The sequence below is a fragment of the Oryzias melastigma genome, linkage group LG12 (genome assembly GCF_002922805.2).
Source record: "Oryzias melastigma strain HK-1 linkage group LG12, ASM292280v2, whole genome shotgun sequence".
In the NCBI taxonomy this organism is placed as follows: Eukaryota; Metazoa; Chordata; class Actinopteri; order Beloniformes; family Adrianichthyidae; genus Oryzias; species Oryzias melastigma.
The window spans coordinates 13,343,548-13,350,499 of record NC_050523.1 but is presented as its reverse complement, the minus strand read 5'-3'; positions in this window follow the sequence as shown (position 1 = coordinate 13,350,499).

Genomic DNA, 6,952 nt, shown 5'->3' with positions numbered 1-6,952 from the left:
AGAATTGGATTATCTTATTTACACTGATAACTAACTTTAAAACTTGTTTTTTACTGTAGTCATGCTGCATCTATGAATTCTAAACACATGCACACATATTTGTGCATTAAAATATATATGAAGTGTGCTAGATGATATTATTATCTCTAAATTCTGCCTTTGTATTACCCATGAAAAGTGAAATTATTACAGATTTTGCTTTTTTTACTGCTGTCACTAATTTATTTACATGTCTCTCTCCCTCGTGCGCGGTCCACTTACTATTAAGTGTAAACTTCTGTGCTTCATTTCTCCTCGGATCAACCGGCAGACGGATACACAGCCTTAAGTCCCTATCCCCATCGGACAACACTAAAGCTTCAAATGCCCCTACAATTGGAGGGGTAGGGGAAGTTCAGCCTTATAGAGTGAAAACAAAAGATAAAACGGCTCGTGTCGTACGCACCAAAGAGTCGTTTCATTCGTAACCAACACATCAGTGCGACACATCTCTGCTGCTCACCTGCTGCTCCTAGCATCGTCTGTCTTCGTCTTGTCTTTGATCCTCGTTTTAAATTCATCTCTGTTAAGTTATTTAACCAAGAGAAAATATTACACCTGGTTCACACTGGACACAGAAGCTCTGCAAAGCAGCACGGAACGGACGCCGCTTCCATTCGCCGTCCTTGTTAACCAACGGTGTAGTTCACACCAGACATGAAGCGCGGCAGTCCTCCACAGTCCGCTGATCCACGTCAATTCTAGCAGGAAGTTACACCAAGATTCACAAGAAAATCCAGTCAATTATCAACATATAATCATTTTTTCACAATAAAATAATGCGATTGACAAATCCGATCCTCTTTTTGTATCTAAACAGATTGTAGAGATAAAAATAAACACAAACACAACACAAAAAAACAAAAACCTACGACTACGGAGCGGGGATGTGGTTTTGGGCGTCTGATTATGGCTAAAAAAAAGCTCTAAATAACCACAGCTGAGCAAAGGCCTGTGTTGACCGTCACAGAAAAAAACGTATCTGGTGTGAACTGGAGGTTAAGCGGATACAGTCCGCACTCTACCCGCACACCACTTCACAGAGCTTCTGCGTCCCGTGTAAACCAGGTGTTAGAGCCAAACCTAATGAAGTATCAAAGGTTTTTACTGACTAATAACTGTAATGACTAATAGTTCATTGCGTTACTCTATTACTGACAGAAGTAATTACATTATAATAATTTGTTACTTAGTCTATATTTATATATATATACATATATACATATACATACATATATATATACTGTATACATATATACATATATACATATGTACATATACATATGTATACAGTATATATATATACATATATACTGTATACATATATATATATAAATGTACTGTACATATACATATAAAATGCATCCAATTTGGCACACTTCAGGTTCCAAATCCCCAAGAAAGCCAAAGAAAGTCAGAAGAGAGCTCAGCAATTGATGCTCTCATTACATTTTAATACCCCACTTGTCTATGTAATGATAAAAAAATTCAATAAGCACAAATTTTGTGCTCCTCTGGTTCTCATTTGGCCCTCATGGGATGCAGGAAGGAATAAATTACAGTACAATTGGTCATGAGGAAGCATGATAAATATTTCATCAGGGTGTGAGAGGATTGTCACAATTGCTGTTAATGACAAAGTGGGCCATCTGCCACAGCAACAGGTAATTTAAGGGATCCATCACAATCTGGTGTCACAGGCAGGAACATACAAAGATGCAGCGGTGCTGCCGACAGGCTGCAGACAATACCCAGATGATAAAAGCCACTAGCGGGTTTTCATTCTGAGCTCACTGCGTTCCTCCAGTCTCCTTCAGCACAACCAGGGTGAAATAAAAATGACACATTTATTCACAAAACGCATATTTCCCTTCTGTATTAATATGTCACACAGAAAGGTGACATTGTGGCCCCTCCCATGGAGGTTAGTGCATGAGACCCTTGTTTAAATAATGAACTGGAGTTTGGTACTGACTGACAGCAATGGCTAATTAGCACCAGGGAAGTCAGAGCAGGTGCATTATTATCAATTTGTACAATGAGTTCACATTTTATCAACATATTGAGGAATCTGTGCACACTCCTGCTTGGACACTCCACCTGCTGCATTCAGAGAACGATGCGAAACAAAAAGATAAATGAGTGAGATTATATAGGGTGAAAAAAAATCAACATTCGGGTCTCTGAAGGCTTTACAATCTCTTGAAGGTGCTTTGATGTTGGAGGAGAAGTAAAGCAATATTCCATCCAGACACAGCAGCAGTAATCATTAAGAAATGTGTCATGTGCACAAAGATGCAAACAGCTTTCCTGTCAGTTTGCGAAATTTACAAGCAAGCAAACAAACACGGAAAGAAATAAACAAACATCCAACGCCGCTCCATTGTTCTACGACATACTAAAAAAGTGTTAAAGAGTATTAATAAAACAGGCAAAAATGGCGTGATCTTTGAAGGAAAATAAAATTCTATTCATTATTCTATATTTTTTAAAATTAAATGATTTTCTCTGAATGTTTGTACTTGAGTTAAATTTGTTCTTGAACAAAGTCTGCTTGAGGAGGGTTGTTTTCCTTCATTGTTGTGAGAAAAGCATAATTTTCATATTCTAGATACAAAAACAGTTGCAGGTAAATTATTTTTATAATTGCAAAATCGAAAGTTATTCTGACAATATCTTCCCTGCTTCTGAGCAGGGAAAAAATATCCTGAGTCATTTTTCTTCATCCCCTCACTGAAGGGTTAACATTTTTACATTTTTTTAATCAATAAAACTTGAAATACCTATCTCCGAAATTAAAACAAATATTTTTATAACAAAAACAGGAAATCGTCCAACATTTACATTTTTTTAATGGTTTAACGCCATCATTTTCAAAAGCCAGAGACTGCGGTCCAATATAATCAATAACCCAAAATGAGTATTTGATTTAGGTGATGTGGCGTGTGGAAACTCTTCCTGGATCATTAGTTTTACAGATTGCATTTCTACATGAAATAAAAAATGCTCTAGTTTGTTTTCTTTAAAAAAATTAATTTCACCGCAATAAATAAGAAAATATTTAAACAATTTGTTGTGAAAATAAATTTTATTAAAACACTTATTTTGTTAGAAAAGGACAAAGATGCAACATGTGATCAGTTGTGTCTGAATGTTTTTGGTTGTAAAAGGGCAAAAAATAAAGGACCCATAAGATTTTTCAATGGCTATTTGGGTTCATTCAGTCCAGTGGGGTCCAAACTCAATCTCAGCTTGATGCCACTGATGCTCCATTCAAACCAAAGGTGATCCACACGACTAATTTGTGTGGCCTTCCTCTCTTTTGCCGAATTAGCTACCAGCTAATGTTTTTAGCATGATCGCTACATGGAGCTGTGTCTGTGGATATCTCACTTGTATGGAAGATACGGATGATGTTGAGAAATTAGGTTTATTTATTGGGAAGAGTTCTACAAAAACATCGGTTACACATGGATTCTTGAAATCATTTGAGATTTCAGGAGCAAATTCACTCTCACTCCAGGATGCGTTTTCTATGACAGCTGCTTCCATGGTGTTTCTGTGTCTCTGTGAATGAGTTTGAAGGATAACTGTCTCACATTAACCAGAGAGGGGAAAAAGAAATAAATAATAAAATAATGCAAAATAAAATAAAACATAAATAAATAGAGGAATGCTGGCGATCTATCAAGCCTGTATCCCTATAGCTTTGCAACACCGCAGCTCCAGGTAATCGATGTGAGTTCAGGACAAAAACGCTTGCACTCGATTAGTATTGTGCTCGCTGATTGAGTCACTAAAAACGTCAAATGGCAAAAACTGAGTTCCTAATTGGTAGATGCGACCTGCCAAAATGTAAATATTTGAACACTGGCTACTCAAATCTAGCTGCTGCCAGATCGCCGCGGCAACCCTATTGCTCAAATTACGCCGCGGGACTTCAGATCACCTCAATTCTTGCTTGTGTCATTGACTTAACATTAAAACTGGCCACCTCTGCTGCAAATCGTGCTCGGTGTGAATGGAGCATGAGACCATATATGGAAATGTTCACACTGTGAAGTCGTCAAGGGGTATTGTTTATGCCACACTATTTATTTAAGTGCATTTATTCCTAAAAAAAAAAAATCCTCAATTATTACTATTTTTAAAAAATACTGCTGTAGCTTAAATTTTACACGCAAAAAATGTATTCAACTGAACTATGCCATATTTTGATTTCCTAAAATTCATTTTTAATAGATCATTCTACTTAAATTATCAATGTTTTAAAAGTAGTTTTTTGCTCAATTTTTACTTTGAAAAAAACTAAATAATATTAAGTTTTACTAGCTCAAAATACCACTCTGTTCACTAAACAAATTGTTACCTAATCTTTCTAAGTAACATTAAGGAATTATTTTTTACAGTGTAGGTGTGAATATCAGGAAAACTGAAAAAAAAAAAAAAATACTGGTTAACTAATCAGTCAAATTCCCAAAATGATACATAAAGTTTTGGATTATCTGATGGTTTCACAGCAAACCAAAAAAAAAATCTACAATTTAGTGAATAAAATCTGCTATAAATTGCGTGTGAAGTTACATGAGACATTACACTTCAATGCAAATTAAATTTTATTTTAAAATAATTTATCTTTGACTTAAAAGCCTCTTTTGCCTAATTTTTCATAGTTTGCACGACTGTTTTAAGCAGCTTTTGTTGCCTGTCTGTGTTTATTTCTGCTCTCTAACAGTTCACCATCCACTTCCTGTTGCCGTCTGCATTTGGGACCTGCTTAGAATGAAATCTAACAAAAGAATAAAGCCAAAAACACAAATCCAGCACATGTTACACTGTGAAAATTTTGGCTGGTGGTTTGCCAACACTTGAGCCGACACAAGTTTTTTTCTGCCAGACCCAAAACGCCTCAGAGGGAGCCCAGCTCCTGGCTTTGTTGGGTTTTCTCTCATCCTGCTCCAAATCATCTGGCTTTTCCTTTTGGTTTTTATTTTTTCATGACAAGCTAGAGGTGAATTTATAACCATCAAGTTCCATTTATGTGAGACACGGACTGTTAAAAACAGGACATTTTAGCAAAACCTGCACACCTCTACCACTTTATAATGTTCAAGTTTAAAGGTCAGATTATTTTAATAAGGAAAAAAAATAGGTCTTTGTTAAAGCATTAAGTTAATTTTTATTTTTTTAGAAAAGCACATTTTAATTGTCAAATCTTGCAAATGCACTACAGATAAACCTGTGCTTCACCGCTGGATCTTGGCAGGCAGCCGCTCTGCTCGCTAAGCTCCCGCCACCCCCAAGGAATAACTGAGAACAAGTCTGCGGAGTTTGGGGATCTCCCCGAGCCCATGCTGGCTATTTCCATCTTGACTTCCTGGACGTTAGCCAGCAGTGGTTTCCGTGTCTCTCCTGCTGCTTTCAGGTCTGCTGCCTCTGCAGACAGCCCATAGCTCATACCGGACACTTCATTTGAGGAAGAAAAGCTGTCATGTGAGGAGCTTCTCGCATAAGCCCGAGCCTGAGGCTGAGTTGATTTTTTCTTTTTCCCCCTCAGAGGCAGAAATTTGCATTTTTTGTGTTTTCAGCAGCATAAACATCCGCCTGTGCACTCCGGGAATTCCATCCATCAGACCTTTTCACAGGTGTACGAAATAAAAATCGAATTTGTTTCCAGGTTCAGTTTATTCATTTTCCTTCATTTTTGCAACTGGAATTCATTTATTGAAAATGGGTACATCCTGCGTCTATCTCCGTCATGTTAAAGTGCAGCAACAGTCTCTCCTTTTTCAAACAAAGCTCCTCTCTGCTTCTGTCTGTGCAGAGGCAGTGGGCAGCTCAGGTGCAGCAGAGGGAGACAATCCTTTCACATTCGGCGCGGGGAGACCTGCCACCTCCATAAAACCCTTGAAGAACCAACCAGTGGAACCACATTCAGCTCTCGCTCCCCTTGCAGGCCACACACAACACACTTATCTGGTGTGAACCAGGGCAGAAAGATACTAACACAGGATTCGTTGGCAAGATTCAGCCATTCTCACTGTTTGTTTGTGTTGTGAGGGGGACTTTTCAGCATTGTTGATATGGGTAGAAAATCCACAGTATTTCATACTGGATGTTTCATTAAATGTGGGTGTGCTACTTTTTCTGTGTGCCACACAAACAAATAACTGCTGCAGACTTCTCCAGCTGCTTGTTTATTTCTTCCCAAGAAAAAAGATTTTTGTCAGGAGTAAATTCAGATTTCCCCCTGAGATCCATAGCCAGTTAGGCAGCTGTGGATTGAATAAACTGCTTCCTTGCGAGGATTATTAAAGTTGTTTTGATTTGCTATTCCACATGTGAATTTGGAACGTCGACAGAAAAATTCCTGACGTTGACATCAGGCATTTTTTTAACAGCCAGTGTCCCGATGGGAGCTGAGAAAAACACACAAGACAATCGAACAAATGTTTTGCGTTCAGTTAAATATTCATAACATAGAAACAAACAAATGAAAAACCTGCCGTCTGTTATAATAGTTAAGGGATTTTCGTTTTTTAGGAGAGGCAAGCCAAGTTTATTTGCATAGCAAAATTCAGAAAGTAATTCATTATGATTTTACAGGAAATAAAAGAACCAAAATACATTTAGATCACAATTAAAATCACTTTAACACAAGCATCGAATCTGCAATTTTCCTATTAAAGGTCGATCACTTTACATCAGCACCACCATAAATGTGACTGATATGTCTGTTTTTTCAGACGGATTTCTATCATGAGCTGTTGTAAAAGAGACTGAATGTGACCTTCTTTTCTGTTTCTATAGGTCAAAGGTTAATATCATAGTCTTGCATGTGTTTAGCCTCAAACCAGTTGTTCTGCATCCACCCAGTGGAGATTTATTCAGCAAAAAAGTCCACATATACACT